The sequence below is a fragment of the Salmo salar genome, chromosome 09, assembly GCF_965601325.2.
Source record: "Salmo salar chromosome 09, fSalSal1, whole genome shotgun sequence".
NCBI classification, from domain to species: Eukaryota; Metazoa; Chordata; class Actinopteri; order Salmoniformes; family Salmonidae; genus Salmo; species Salmo salar.
In genome coordinates this window covers 137081626-137099054 of record NC_138299.1, presented here as the reverse complement: position 1 = coordinate 137099054, position 17429 = coordinate 137081626, and the positions used below count along the sequence as shown (strand labels likewise).

Here is a 17429-nt window from a genome sequence, read left to right as displayed (position 1 = left end):
GTCTAAACAAATACTGTATATACCAATGTCCCAGAGCAGTGATTGGGGTCATTGCCCTGTGTAGGGTGCAGTCTTTCAGATGGGACAATAACCGGGTGTCCTGACTCTCTGTGGTCACTAATGATCTCATGGCACTTATCATAAGAGTAGGGGTGTTACCCTGGTGTCCTGGCAAAATTCCCAATCTGGCCCTCATACCATCATGGCCACCTAATCCTCCCCAGCTTCCAATTGGCTTATTCATGCCACCTCCTCTCCCCTGTAACTGTTTGCCAGGCTGTTGCTGTAAATGAGAATGTGTTCTCAGTCAACTTACCTGGGATATAAAGGGAAAATAAACACAAAATAAATATGTATTAATAACCTTTTTACACTAACACGATTCCTCTGAAATTTGACTGTGAAATATTGTTTGTAATGCAAGCATCTCTGAAAAGCACAGCCTAATTTCTTATCCACTAAATTGAATGAGTAACATGATAAACAGTATTTAAACAAATTGGGATCTACTGTACATATATTTAGAAAGCCATTCACCATCAGAGAACTGAATGCAAAATATAATTTTCTGTGTGATACAGAAAAAGGTCTCATCAGAAGGAAATATGGCATTCACAGTGGAATAGAGCTGTTTCTTCATCATTCACAGTGGAATAGAGCTGTTTCTTGATCATTCACAGTGGAATAGAGCTGTTTCTTGATCATTCACAGTGGAATAGAGCTGTTTCTTGATCATTCATGGTGGAATAGAGTTGTTTCTTGATCATTCATGGTAGAATAAAGCTGTTTCTTGATCATTCATGGTGGAATAAAGCGGTTTCTTGATCATTCACAGTGGAATAGAGCTTTTTCTTGATCATTCATGGTGGAATAAAGCGGTTTCTTGATCATTCACAGTGGAATAGAGCTGTTTCTTGATCATTCATAGTGGAATAAAGCTGTTTCTTGATAATTCATGGTGGAATAAAGCTGTTTCTTGATCATTCACAGTGGAATAGAGCTGTTTCTTGATCATTCAAGGTGGAATAAAGCTGTTTCTTGATCATTCATGGTGGAATAAAGCTGTTTCTTGATCATTCACAGTGGAATAGAGCCCATTACAAACCAGGTCAGTATGACCAAGCTACATTTTCATTTAAGACAGAAAGTGCTGTGCTGTGTCCGTATCTGTGCTCAGGCAAAAAAAATGATGGAGCTTTGGGCTCATCAGCCATATGGTGAGGGCACTGATTAGGGCTTAGCCTTGCTGAAAAGAACACCATCCCCTAAGTAAAATAAATATGGAGGTGCATCTGTTTGGTTAATCCACATCTTTCCAATGTCCTTATCTGATTCAAGGGGACAATTAATTCAAGCGTCCACTTAACAGGTACCCTCCTCTAAGAGGCATCAGCTTAGTCACAACTGGCAACATTAGTGTGATAATTGATTCAAAACAAAGCATCCAGTCAGAAATGAGTCATGTAAAATTCCAATGCTACCACACTGCCAATCATGTAATACAATGGCTGGTTTCAACTAAGTACAGCCCAAAAGGTTTCTGCAGAAAATGTCTGCATTTTCTCTGAGGGGAATGGTTTCCTTTTAGCTTATACTGTACCAACAAACTTCTGGAATATTTGATAAGTTACTTTAATAGAAGGTAGTATTTTGTATTGATGTATTATTTGTAGTTTGTGCTTCTATGCATGCTCAAATACCCCAACAATCTCCCCTGATGCACATCCCCAATATATTGTTAAAACCACTTCACTTGTCCTTTAAAATGGGTAATCTACAGTTGAAGTCAGAAGTTTATCCTAGTAAAAATTCCCTGTTTTAGGTCAGTTAGGATCACTACTTTATTTGAAGAATGTGAAATGTCAGAATAATAGTTGAGAGAATGATTTATTTCAGCTTTTATTTCTTTCATCACATTCCCAGTGGGTCAGAAGTTTACATACACTCAATTAGTATTTGGTAGCATTGCCTTTAAATGATTTAACTTGGGTCAAACATTTCAGGTAGCCTTTCATATGCTTCCCACAATAAGTTGGGTGAATTTTGGCCCATGCCTCCTGACAGAGCTGGTGTAACTGAGTCAGGTTTGTAGGCCTCCTTGCTCGCACACACTTTTTCAGTTCTGCCCACAAATTTTCTATAGGATTGAGGTCAGGGCTTTGTGATGGCCAATCCAATACCTTGACTTTGTTGTCCTTAAGCCATTTTGCCACAACTTTTTTGTGCTGGTTTTGTAGCAGTGCCTTCTTCCTTGCTGAGCGGCCTTTCAGGTTATGTCAATATAGGACTCGTTTTACTGTGGATATATATACTTTTGTACCTGTTTCCTCCAGCATCTTCACAAGGTCCTTTGCTGTTGTACTGGGATTGATTTGCACTTTTCGCACCAAAGTACGTTCATCTCTAGGAGACAGAACACGTCTCCTTCCTGAGCGGTATGACAACTTGCGTACTATTGTTTGTACAGATGAACGTGGTACCTTCAGGAGTTTGGAAATTGCTCCCAAGGATGAACCAGACTTGTGGAGGTCTACAATTTTTTTCTGAGGTCTTGGCTGATTCCTTTTGATTTTCACAAAATGTCAAGTAAAGAGGCACTGAGTTTGAAGGTAGGCCTTGAAATACATCCACAGGTACACCTCCAATTGACTCAAATGATATCAATTAGCCTATCAGCAGCTTCTAAAGCCATGACATCATTTTCTGGAATATTCCAAGCTGCTTAAAGGCACAGTCAACTTAGTGTATGTAAACATCTGACCCACTGGAATTGTGATACAGTGAATTATAAGTGAAGTAAACAACTGTTGGAAAAAGTTATTGTGTCATGCACAAAGTATATGTCCTAACCGACTTGCCATAACTATAGTTTGTTAACAAGATATTTGTGGAGTGGTTGAAAAATTTGCTTTAATGACTCCAACCTAAGTGTATGTAAACTTCCAACTTCAACTGTACCTGCAAGCCTGGATGCACCATCTGAGAGCTCCAAAGTCCTCTACTCAGAACTCACTCTCCTGCAGCACAGTGAGAGTCTATGATTGATTGAATGCTTGGGCAGATTTGGTTTGATGTTATGCTGTAAACCTGCAAACACCAAGTTTTAACGATTCTTCCACTGCCACTACTATAGCCTCAACACAACAATCATCAACAATCATCAACACAGAAGGTCATAATCTGATAAAAATGTGCTTTTGTAATCAAACAAACAAAAGTTAATGGTACGTAGCTAAAACAGTCCATTTAAAAGTCTGCAGCCTCACAAATCATATTGCATGATTTATACATCTACAGATTCTGTTCCTTAAAATACCTGATTTATACATCTACAGATTCTGTTCCTTAAAATACATGATTTATACATCTACAGATTCTGTTCCTTAAAATACATGATTTATACATCTACAGATTCTGTTCCTTAAAATACATGATTTATACATCTACAGATTCTGTTCCTTAAAATACATGATTTATACATCTACAGATTCTGTTCCTTAAAATACATGATTTATACATCTACAGATTCTGTTCCTTAAAATACATGATTTATACATCTACAGATTCTGTTCCTTAAAATACATGATTTATACATCTACAGAATCTGTTCCTTAAAATACATGATTTATACATCTACAGAATCTGTTCCTTAAAATACATGATTTATACATCTACAGATTCTGTTCCTTAAAATACATGATTTATACATCTACAGATTCTGTTCCTTAAAATACATGATTTATACATCTACAGATTCTGTTCCTTAAAATACATGATTTATACATCTACAGATTCTGTTCCTTAAAATACATGATTTATACATCTACAGAATCTGTTCCTTAAAATACATGATTTATACATCTACAGAATCTGTTCCTTAAAATACATGATTTATACATCTACAGAATCTGTTCCTTAAAATACATGATTTATACATCTACAGAATCTGTTCCTTAAAATACAGGATTTATACATCTACAGAATCTGTTCCTTAAAATACAGGATTTATACATCTACAGAATCTGTTCCTTAAAATACATGATTTATACATCTACAGATTCTGTTCCTTAAAATACAGGATTTATACATCTACATATTCTGTTCCTTAAAATACATGATTTATACATCTACAGAATCTGTTCCTTAAAATACATGATTTATACATCTACAGATTCTGTTCCTTAAAATACAGGATTTATACATCTACAGAATCTGTTCCTTAAAATACATGATTTATACATCTACAGATTCTGTTCCTTAAAATACAGGATTTATACATCTACAGAATCTGTTCCTTAAAATATATGATTTATACATCTACAGATTCTGTTCCTTAAAATACATGATTTATACATCTACAGATTCTGTTCCTTAAAATACAGGATTTATACATCTACAGAATCTGTTCCTTAAAATATATGATTTATACATCTACAGAATCTGTTCCTTAAAATACATGATTTATACATCTACAGATTCTGTTCCTTAAAATACATGATTTATACATCTACAAATTCTGTTCCTTAAAATACATGATTTATACATCTACAGATTCTGTTCCTTAAAATACATGATTTATACATCTACAGATTCTGTTCCTTAAAATACAACATAATAGAGCAACTAATATAGAAATTATAGCTCTTAAAGATAATGATCTGGAATCATTGGTAGACCACCCAACTAATATAGAAATTATAGCTCTTAAAGATAATGATCTAGAATCATTGGTAGACCACCCAACTAATATAGAAATTATAGCTCTTAAAGATAATGATCTGGAATCATTGGTAGACCACCCAACTAATATAGAATGTATAGCTCTTAAAGATAATGATCTGGAATCATTGGTAGACCACCCAACTAATATAGAAATTATAGCTCTTAAAGATAATGATCTGGAATCATTGGTAGACCACCCAACTAATATAGAATTTATAGCTCTTAAAGATAATGATCTAGAATCATTGGTAGACCACCCAACTAATATAGAAATTATAGCTCTTAAAGATAATGATCTGGAATCATTGGTAGACCACCCAACTAATATAGAAATTATAGCTCTTAAAGATAATGATCTAGAATCATTGGTAGACCACCCAACTAATATAGAAATTATAGCTCTTAAAGATAATGATCTAGAATCATTGGTAGACCACCCAACTAATATAGAAATTATAGCTCTTAAAGATAATGATCTGGAATCATTGGTAGACCACCCAACTAATCTAGAAATTATAGCTCTTAAAGATAATGATCTAGAATCATTGGTAGATCACCCAACTAATATAGAAATTATAGCTCTTAAAGATAATGATCTGGAATCATTGGTAGACCACCCAACTCATATAGAAATTATAGCTCTTAAAGATAATGATCTGGAATCATTGGTAGACCACCCAACTAATATAGAAATTATAGCTCTTAAAGATAATGATCTGGAATCATTGGTAGACCACCCAACAATTAGTTATAAGGGTCCGTTCTTAACGCACTGATCTTGCAAGTTTACATCAATGATTTGCTATACGGACCCTTATAACGAATAATTTATGTAAACTCACGAGATCAGTGTGGTATACTGTACGAGGCTACCCAATAATGGTTTCTGACCAAAATCTAAGAAAAATTATTATTTCATCTATTTTTAGAAATCCATCAAGCCAAAATGGCATTCATTCACAACATAATGTGCAGCTTGTCCCAGATGTGGGTAAACCTTTCCACAGCTGGATTTCTGTGAATAATTTGATATTGTGCCTATGTAGATTTCAAAAGGCTACAGGGGATACATATTTTTCAAGTCTTTTTTTCAGGAAGACACCGCAAGAGATATTGAAATAGAAATGTCGGTTGGCTAGGCAGCAGTCCTCTCCTCACAATGATTTCTACGTAAATGGCATCTTTGAAGACCATAAAATGCACAACAGATCTCACTGTCTCATCGGCAGAAGACTCTCCCCCTTAAAACTATTGGGCTGACAGCCAACTGCCAAGTGTCTTCCTCCTTCAGTTGTCTGATCTGAGGATAACTGTCATGTCAAAGTTCAAAGATCTGCAGAAGTGTCAACATGCTTTACAGACACTTACAGACTGGAGGCCTCAGAGCATCATGATGTGATTACCCCATGCATTACAATGACATATCTAGATAGCTTTAGCAGAAACAAAGGTTGAACACACAAAAAAATATTTCAGTTTACGGCGCATAATAGTTTATTTATTAGGCCATCATTAGAGATTTGATATGTTTTCATTGCTTGTCAACCTATATTACTAAAAATGTCAAGTACTGACTTAATAATGTTGGCTAATGACTGGCTATCGGTACTGTATACAGCAATGCCATAGGGGTTTACATGTAATAATAATACGACATTTAAAAAATCTACTCCAGATACAAACGTATACATACGAACAGGCGAGCACAAACAATGACTACATCTCGGCGGCAGCGTAGCCTAGTGGTTAGAGCGTTGGACTAATAACCAAAAGGTTGCAAGTTTGAATTGCCAAGCTGACAAGGTACAAATCTGTCATTCTGCCCCTGAACAAGGCAGTTAACCCACTGTTCCTAGGCTGTCATTGAAAATAAGAATTTGTTCTTAACTGACTTGCCTAGTTAAATAAAGGTAAAATAACAATTTGCCCAGACCTGTATGCTCACATCCCTAGTGTCTGCATTATTGTTTGCCACTTGGCTGTAAATTGTACCAATAAATTATTCTTGGTCGCCCATGCTATTTCATTATTTTAATAATAAATAATGAGATATTGCCATTGTGTTAATGATGGTAAATTGATTGATTTCCATGTTTTTACATATAATTCCATGTATAAAAGAGAAGAAAACAATGTTATCAGCATGCCAGTCTGTCCCAGAAATGAAGGACGGGGCTCTACAGCTTCATGTCTATCCCAGTCACTTAATCGACTTCTCCACCCCTACCATGGATCAAAGGGGTATCCATGTGCTATTACTGCGCTAATGCCACGTGCTCAGTCCTGTTAGAGGATTCCTCTGCTATTAGCTCCTTTTTATCCTGTAGGAAAGTCTTTTTTTCTTATCATAAAGAAGCTTACTGCAGCCTGGCATCCAATCATCCAGCAAAATAAACACAGAGCAGCTGCTGTAAAAAAAAGAGAACATTAACTGAATAAGCCAAACATTTCTGTTTGGGCAGATTCATCTTCTCGAGGACATATAGATTATCACAGTGACTCTCTAAAACAGCATACAGTATTGTGAACCATTGATTCATTCTGTGTATGGTAATACGTCAGCTATGGGCTAATGCAATGCAATGAAATCATGCAGGGAGGAAATGTACAAGGAGGGGTTACATTTACAATAAAAGGAAACATTGTATTGCCCAAGGGAAACAGAATGTTTACAGAATAACTGTTGTTATTGATTGTGAATTGTTGGTAAGTTGTTTAGTTCATGAACAGTTTGTTGACAGTTTGTGAACCCTTTTGTTCATCCAAATAGAATGCAAATACTGCATCTATTATCTGTTTTTAAATAAATATGAACATGGATTTTTGAATGTAATTTTATCTGCATAAAATAACTAAATGAGCCTGTCGTTAATCATGCATAATGGGTTTGATTGTGGTGGAGTGTGGTGAAGTGGAGAGAAGGTATTTATTCATCTTGGCAGATCAATTGTTGCTAATCCTGGTCACCCTGTCTGCGTCCCAAATGGCACCCTATTCCCTGTATAGTCCACTAATTTTGATCAGAGCACTAGTCAAAAGTAGTTTACTATATAGAAATAGGGTGCCATTTGGGACATATCCCTTAATTAGGTCCCTATTCCCAGCCAGGGGTAGAAATACGGTCTGATGAGATCTCCTGATGACTGGACTAGTGAGTGAATAAACAACCCATCAACATTGACTGAGTGCATGTATCATCCACCCTGCATCTGTACTGAGAAAGTTAGTCATTTCTTGGAGAAGAAAATAATAATCTCGAAGAGAACCATAAATTCTGAGAAAAGGCATGATATGTGTCTATAAATCATAGGCCAGCTAAATATCTCATTTGCTCATTCCTTTTTGAAGCATATCTTCAATTATTTGTTGGTTCTGAATGTCATATAGACTGCTCTGGTTTTGGTATTCTAACAATGGAAAGTATTCATATAGCACTTTTCCAGGTATCTAAACACAAAGCTTGCATGCTTCGGGACATGCTTGCATCACTCTTATCAATATGCTGGCTGACCTTCTACTTGTCAGAATTCAGCCACACATTTCCTCCTGACAGGTATGACTGGTAGTTTGCCATGTCTCAATGCATTTTGAGAGACAGGTTTGCTGTGGGCAGACAGGGCCTGTTATGTCACTGTTTTCTATTCCAACATGTATTCGTTCTGAGTTGGTGGTTGGTGCTTTTGTTTTGTCAATTCACATCTCATGCAAGTCAATGTCAGCCACCAATGATGTGCTCGAGCACCCTGTATACGGAGAGGATAGTCTTTTGAAACCACTCACACCTTCCCTATGGACTGATACATCAAATACAATAATGTCACTCACTGAGTACACATTTACAGGTTCGAAATTCACCCAAGATCTCGCATTTCTCTCATGTTTTGCTTCTTTGTTTCTGACACTCATATGGTAGGTATCTAAAAAACGGTATATTCATCTTTGGAATGTTAGTCATGCAACAAAATGCAACTACTGCTTTTTGGCTTATTTAACTATTATATATGAGTTCAGTCTACAGTTTAATACCGCTAGAGTGTATCAATGATCTTCAGCTCTTATTGGAAACATGACCCTTCACCTTGGAACTGAGAGCATGTGTTGAACTAGCAAGCTTGTTGTTTCTACACGCCTACAAGCATTCAATGATCAGTTGGAGGTTGTTAAGTGCATTTTAGATACATATAAAATAATACAGGCATCAACACATCATGTTAAGTACAACCATTACATGGATATAGGTCTGTTGAACATATTCAGTTCTAATGCTAAGTGTCTACACTCCAGTAGTGTTCCTTTGAGCTATTTATCAATTCCCTTATATCATACATTCTCTCTGTGATTGTCAAATCCACTAATTACCTATTGGCATCGTTCTTCAATGGGGTACCACAGAGGACAGCATGTCTATAGCAGCAATGCAGCAGCACTGACTAGACTCTTAATATACATAAGTATACTTTTTGCTCTACAGAGAGTATTTTAGAACAATCTTCAGAATTATTCAGTAAGATGCAAGGTCAGTCTGACAACCTTTCTTTCAAACTCCAATATGCGGTTTCATTAAAGATTCAAAATGAAGGAATAATCCCAAAGAACATGGCGGGACTATGAAAGAGAACTTTGTATTTTATTAGCTTATCTCCTGATACATTTCCTTCAACCAGCAGTGTGCTGAGCTGCTTTAGATGAGGAAGTACAACTACCTGGCACATTTGAGACAATTGGTTAACAAAAGTACGGCAAGTGGCATAGATTATTCAGGTTGTTTATATCCTGCTGAGGAAGTCTACGGGCAGATTGGACCGGCTACTGTTTTAACATCAGACAGCCATCCAATCCAAACAGAGAAAATTAAGTGATTGTGCTATCACAGACAGTTGCTGCTGGGCTGGTTGCACAAGAATAGTTCATGTTTTTTCTAGTTTGACTGCAGGGAAGGGTCAGCTGAGATGTCTGCTACAAGGTCTGCTACAGAGCTTGCTACAACACTACTTGGCGCCCAAGGCAATTCTGTGGTATGAAATTGTATTGGAGCAAGCGATCCATGCTGCACTTATAGGGCCGAAGGAGTCCTGGCCGACCAAACACATTAGAGAGCCCAAGTCATGCAGAGTAAGTGTAAAAACTCACCTTATTAAGTGAGTGTTCAAAAATGATGATTCCCACAACAGCAATCATTGTTACAATGTAGCTTTGACCCCTGCTCTCCGTAGCACTAAGGCCCATAGTAACTACTATGCCGAACCCCCTTAGTGCAGGGTTCGGTAACAGGCAGCCCGCGGGGCCAAACCCGACCCGTGAGTGCTTTTTTTTGGCACCCCATCATTATTGGGGATTTTAGTTTTTGGTTAAAAAAAAAAAGAGACTAAAATCACCAGGAATTCAACAAAAAATGTGTTTCATTTACGAAATCTGTTCAAGTGTTCCTATGAATAAAAAAGGAGACAAGTGTGAACATGTCTCAATGTAATCAAGGTATGAAATTATAGTTATTTTCAAATATAATCTCTTTTTGGGCTTAGTTGTGGTCAATTTGCAGTGTACAAATTATTCTAACTATGTTCCGGCCCCCCGACCATCCGCTCCGCCCAAAAGAAAGGGGCCGTGGCTAGTTGCCTTCCCCTGCCTTAGTGAATGAGCATCAAAGAGCTTAGAAAAGTGCTAGTCTGGGAGATCAGCCTAATCAATATCATCTGATGCAGCTACTGAAAGTATATCCAGATCAATGTCACCTTCCTTGATTCAAGGAGCAGCTATGGTCTAAGAGCTTGACTGGTTGGCTTGGCTGACTACTACAGTACAGCAAACACTAGTTCTTGTGTGGATAATAATATCATATCTCTTCATTTTAATGCCCCTATAAAGACAGTGACATCTATGTCCTGGAGCAGTAGTTTATAACTGTGCCAAAGGTGGAACAGCCATACTGTATGGGAGAGGTTCTTTGTTGGAGACAGGTGCCACCTTTAATCTTGTTATCTGTGTGCCATAGAGTCAACAGAGAGGCTGGGAGGCTGGTATATGGCTTGGGTATAAAAACTCCCTTTAGCAGTAGCAGTTAAGGTATGAGATGCTCCAAAGAAAATGACATTGTCAATATGTCCATCTTCCATCTGAATCAGGATACTAATGAACCTAGCTCAACTTGCCCTTACCTGTCATTGGAAATCCATCTGCTTCTACCTTGAGTCCTCATCTTCGCCATCCAGTAATCAACTGATCACACTCATCAAGCTATAGAGGCTGTTTCTGCTCCAAAACACCTTGGTTTTCTGCCTTCTCTGCTCCTCTGTTACCGTGTGCTCCCTCCCTGCTGACTGTTTTGACCTTTGCCCCCACCCCCATTGTTCTCTGCTGCCCTTGAGCTACATCCTACATCTGATGCTCTGCATGCCGCATGTACCAGGTCAACGCTTCAGCTCCCCAGCTCTAGGACCCAGCCTGGTTTATCTGCTCAGCATCTGTCCCAGGATGAGATGCACGCTCCAGGCCTATGCTCATCCTCCAGTACTAACAGAAAATCCCCCTTATGCTGATTTCAAGCTCAACTTTGGGGGCGGGGAAAGTATAGCCCTTAAGTAGAATAATGTATCAACCGACCGATCATTCAAAAAGATGTTTGCTTAGACAGAATACCACATTTTACATGAGCAAGTCAACCAGCAGCATTATCTAGTTTGAAATAAACACCTATCATGCTGAGTGTCTGTGATGTATGTGTAGGCTAAGTTGTTTGTTGAAATGAGAGTATAACTACATTTTGCTTTTTTTTGTTTCACTGTTAACTCATCTTTAATATAACAGTAAGCAAATGTGTGTTAACCCTTTTCAAACAGAAATTGCCGGCAATGGGTACATTTTTCATTAATTGTGTACTGATTCTACTGTGTACTCCAATAGTAAATGAAATTGGCTATATTGTTTCCTGTGAAGTTATCTTACACATAACAAAACAGACATTGTTTATACAGCTGTTTGACACCCAGACCTCATAGAGTGCAGCTATACAGTGGGTAGGCTATGCATAATCATTTTCAAATCCAGATTTTCATTCATTCTCCCAGTACAGATCTGGTACTTTTGGCGTGTCTCTTCCCTCTCGTTTCTGCAGTGGCTGATAATACCCATATCAGCCTTGATTTCATAATGCTAACACATGATAGCAGCAACCAGAGCAGCTGCTGTAACACAATGCAACAGACTGGCAAGCCAGAGAGGCTACATTAATCTCACCCTACTGCCTATACTGCCAAACTAGAAAGCAGCAGAAACCTTCTCACCTATCTGCTTGTGAATATGTTTAACTATTAACTATTGGAATTTGAAATTATTCTCACATATTTCTTGATATTGTGTGTATTCATGCATCCATATTGAAATCCATGTAGTCAGTGTATGATAATGAGGATCTCATGATGGCTGATTTCATTAGGCAAAGGCATGGCACCAGAACCCTGGGTATCTACTGTAACACGGTCTAATGCGCTGACAAGCTAGAGAAGTGGTGATAACCTATCTCACCCCAACCGCTGCATAGATAGTCCAAATATAAATACACAACCCACTGGGCACACACTGGTTGACTCAACATTATTTCCACATCATTTCACTGAAATTACGTTGAACCAACGTGGAATAGACGTTGAATTGACGCCTGCGCTCAGTGGAAAGGCCTGTTGAACTTGTTAATTAATTCAAATGACTAATCCAATAGCGCTCAAGCGTATTAACCCTCCTAAGAATAAACCTCATTAACCTCTGTGTTCAGATATCTTTACAAGCCACTTAAAGCAGGCCCTTATTATGTACAGACATGGAGCAAGTATTTCAAATACATAACCTGGTTCTGTAGCATCAAAAGTCAATGGTTCTTACTGAAACAAATGTTTCAACAGCTCATTCAAATATTCAACATGCACACCCAAAGCAATACATCTCCTAAATTCTATATGCTTGGGGCTATTGACTCTTATTGTTGTAGTCTTCATTCCTGTAAAGGACCCAGCACTTTTCTCCACCCATGACTAGGTTGTTTTATCTGTGTGTTGAATGTGTGTCTCTTATCTTCTCCTATGAAGGCATCCGTCCGACAGGGAGTGGCCATTACAACACATAAACCATGTGACAGATCCTCTCCATCTCAGCGCTTCATTGCACTGGGCAGGCTGGGTAGCTGTGGAGAGGTGGTGCCCCTGATGTGCCAGAACATGGAGTCCCATTCCTGATTGAGATGGAGGAGTGGATACCGCAGCTGCACCTGGTAAACGGTTCTAACCAGTGGTGGAGTGGGACTGCAAGCTGCTATGTAAAATGCATGCGGCATACTGTACTACTGATGTAGCAACTCTGCAAATTGATGTACACAGTTTCCCCTTGGTATGTCATAGGAGCGTGGTCCAAATAAAATGGTAGTGATATGAGGGGATGTATGCTTCATTTAACGGTAAGTGTTTTGATATTTTGTCTCCACCTCTCTTTAATGGATTTACAACCTTCACCACTACCCTGTCTACATCTGAAAGAGCACCTTATTTCTGCAATCTACATTCCCTGAGTGAAAAAAATAAATAATCCTATAAAAGCCACATGCTGACCTCTTTGAGTCCTCTACTGAGTCTGAAGGGTTGGCAAGGACACAAATACCTCCATCTCTGGAAACTGTCCACAGAGACATAGCCTATTATTCCAGAAACTAACAATATAAATATTGAATGCCTGAAAAAGAGAAAGGAGAAAATAACCATAGAAAAATGTCTACCAGTTATTACCACATTCAAACTGAGGTCCATCAGAGTGGTTGGGCAGCAAATAATACCTTTGCTAGCTGCTAGAGATACTATTGTGTTGTTATTGTTTTTTAACTTACTTTTTTGAACTCCTGTGTTTTCTTTTGAATTGAATAAAGACTTAATTAACATTTCTAAGAGTGCATCACTCACAACTCATTAATGAGCATATTAATTGGTGAGCTAACTAACTAATTTGCCTATTGGAAAAAAATATTTCCTGTATAATAGCGTCACTTTCAGGAGTCTACCTAATACAACATGTAGCTTTCTGTGGCGACTTTGTTATGTGGTAAAAGGGTATGTGGAGCCAATGTTAACAACAGATTCAGCACCATGGACAGCCATGAGCTCGGAACCCCGGAAGTTCAGCACCACAGGGCAGTGGACAGCGACCGTAACACACAGGGTCAGCTATGTTGCTGCACTGTAGCATTCTAGTCTACTCATGATCATGAATTATACTATATGTCATATACACACATTTTAACAGAAAAATTGCCGTTACATTGGGCTATGCTTCCCTCTCAATGTCCCGCCTATGGGTAACGTTAGGTCTATGAGTAAAGCGTGCTTTGATTTGTAACCCATGGATACAATTTGGAACATTCACATTCGTTCCTTATGAGTTCGATTGGTCGGTACTGAAACGAATAATAGACGGTTGTAGCTTAGCAGTCAGTGTCCCCAAGCGGTCATTTGACATTTCTGCAGTGAGAAATATTCTTCAGTGCTGATGCTAACTTGTGAAAGTCGACGTTGTTCTGATGCAGACACGCCCGTGCCACTCGCGCTCCAAGCAAGCTGGTCTGTGCTCTCAACCAACGTCGGCAACTTCAATGGAGGATTCAACACACCGAGCTATGTGTGGCTCGTCTGTTCTGTATTCCTTTTGATTTGAATGCCCACACAGCTTCAGCGGTTGTAGCCAACACAAACCTGTGATAATAAATGCAGAATGCATGCTGCTTCTACAGACACAGACCGGCCTTGAACCAATCTATTCTCTGATTTCGTTCCCTCTGACAATTTGATTACACACATCACCTAGCAATAGCCTAATTAGGGTCAATTACAACGAATCCATACAAGGGTAAGTATTCCTTAGGAATGAATCCTTATTGGAATTCCAAAGCAGGTGAATAACCCAATACTGCGAAAGGTCAATTGAAACCCTTGTGTGTTATTAGTCTACAATGTCAACCATCTCATATGAAAATGAATGAGTCATCAATCAACATACAAATATCATATTATTTTGGCTGTTTTAGCCCAGCTGCGCGTTGTCTCACAGCACTAGTTTTAGGCTACAGTCTACTATTGATCATCCCTATTTATCATTTTGATAGCGCGCTTTTGGACCTATACAGATGTAGGCTACAGGCTACGTGACTTAAATTAGCAAAATATTTCAACAAAACTGGTCCAAAACATCAAACGCTATTCAAATATATCATAATTCAATTAGTCAGGCAATAGATCAGATTGAATAGCCATGAACGCATTAATAGCCTATAGCCTATATTAACAAATAGAAGATTATATTATGTTATTCAAAATAGCATCAACTGAACATTATATACCTATCAATATATCTGTAAACACTGCACACAATAACAAATCATGCACCAAAGTGGAAGGTCAAAAAAAGTATATAGCACAAAGCTAATTTGCTTTTTATTGAGCATGCAATTGCTATGATCAGATATAAAATACATGACTGACTTACCTTTACCGTTGTCATTAATAGGATTCGCCGTGGATGTTTAGGGGTAGACACATGGGCGTTATTTCCACTGTTCAAACATTGTCTTACTGAAGCATTTCTAATCGAAGAGGAGTGAAATTGACGAGAGACGTAGTAACCAACAACGGGTTGAATATTACTTCAGAAATTGGTCACCAAATTGGTAGGCGAAGTCCTTTCTTAAACCATCATTATCAAAAATCCAGTGACCAAGACAAATTTCATGGGAAATACACCTCCCTGTTATCTGCATCGGGTTAAAACCCCACCTTAATCCCAATACGATCCAATTGAGACAGAAAAAGATGTGCAAACTGAAAAGCGAATCTGAAATCCAGAGCTATCGTCCAAGGAAAGTGTCAGTGTGGCCTCAGTCAAATTAGCCTTGAATTGAATAAGAACCGTTAGACTGTATCAGAGGTATATTCATATAGTGCAATATGCATGTACCAATATTGGCATTAGGAATGATGAAGGTAGAAAGCCATGCAGTTAAGAATCCTTTGAAGCAATGGGTAGGCAGCTAGTGCTGTTGAACAGACACGGACATGGAATAAACGCTTTGCGGTTGGTTTTAAATTCAGCCACGCGGTTTCTGCTATTCTGCGTATCTAAAAGTCTGAGATGGTCGTGAAGGTCGACGAGTACAATAGCCTAGAATAGTTAACTCGTATGTATTTTATTTTATGGTAAGCAAATCAAGGTTGACAAACATACTGCTCTCCTTGATAATGTTGGTCGTTAATAACTTCTCTTGTCGTTTGAATTAATTCCATCCACGCATAGTTTAAAGCGTGTATTCTTTCTTGATAGCCAATATATGCTTACCCACGCGAGCAATTAGTTTTCATATATGGCTTGCTTCTTTGTCCACCCGTTCAGCAAAGACAATGCAGTCGACTTTTCCGGGCAGGGTAGTGGGAGAATGTATCCTGCTTAATTCCACAGAGCGAGCAGGCAATCTTTTGCAATGCGTCTCTACTCAACAACCTAACACTTGCGTAATAGGAGGATCACGACTGATAGGCTTACAAATGAAAATATATTTCCTCGCCATGATGTCTTGAACAGATGCGGAACATATCAAATCTTTACAAAATGACCCATGGACGAATTCATGTTATATGAAGAACATTACTTTGCGACACCTTCTCTATGACAAGCACAGCATTGCAGCAATGTGATGTCATTAGGGTAATACATCAAACAATGCGTATTCTGGTCTTGGATGTGATGCTGATTAGGGTCTTTGATTTCTGGAAAGTGTATCCATATTGGTGGGATGCCAGAGGGACATGGTTTGGGACTTCAGGGTGGGCTGGCTGTTGTGACCAGCACAAAATGAGATACTGTGTGGGGGGTTGTCTGAATGCCAGTTGAGCTGCCCTTTGTAAAGGTATAATTTTTTACATGATCACCCCTTTCAACTTCACACTCCACCTAATCCATATCTAATGGAACATTGATGGAACAAATAGAATATAGAATCTTTATTTTAGAGGTTTAAACCTACCCCTTTAAGGGAAATGTGGTTGAGAAAAGTATATTGGTCAGGATCAGGATTACAGTAACACCCCCATAATGCTGTCTCTAAGACACCTCCTAGTTCCTGACACACTCAGTCCTGTGCTGGATAAATGGAGCTGAACAAACAGTGCATGAAGAGACAACCTTGTGAATATCCACCCACCAGAAAAGCAATGGGTAATCCACTCAGGGCTGCAGAGCTACAACCAGCCAAATCATCTCATGGTGAAATGAATTGGGAGCATGTATAGTTGTGTGCTCTCTACACTCTCTTTGTAAGAGGAGTAAGAGTATTCTGTCTATCTGAAAATTCTGCATCTGGAAAGGCTATCAATGCCTGTAAACGAGTTAAATGTAACAAACCTTATGGGACACAGGGCTCAGTGCCGACTGAGGGAATGTGTGTGGTGGTGCTTATCTATTCTATTCCAGTCTTTATATGTATAGTGTTTTTAGAGTCATTTATCACAGAACTCAATACCCAAGTCCTATGCCTAAGATTATGGCAACAAAAAACCTCTGCCACTGTTGCAAGCTATATTCATGAAAAATAGTTTACTGCTTTTTCAGGTCAGGCTTATATGACATTTTATAACAATATGTCACTGCAGATGAAATTGTGTATTTACCTTTCACCTTGACACATT

At 38.3% G+C, this 17429-nt stretch overlaps 1 protein-coding gene across 2 annotated transcripts in view; it reads right to left on the bottom strand.

Moving 5' to 3' along the window:
- Positions 1-16509, bottom strand: part of LOC106613031 (leucine-rich repeat and fibronectin type III domain-containing protein 1) — a 132525-nt gene extending 116016 nt beyond the window's left edge. The window contains exon 1 of one of the 2 annotated variants that reach the window (XM_014214904.3): positions 15238-16509. The gene's annotated coding sequence lies outside the window, so the exon portion shown is untranslated. The remainder of the gene's footprint in view (positions 1-15237) is intronic. The other variant, XM_014214906.3, reaches the window with a different exon arrangement.
- Positions 16510-17429: the final 920 nt, after the last annotated feature.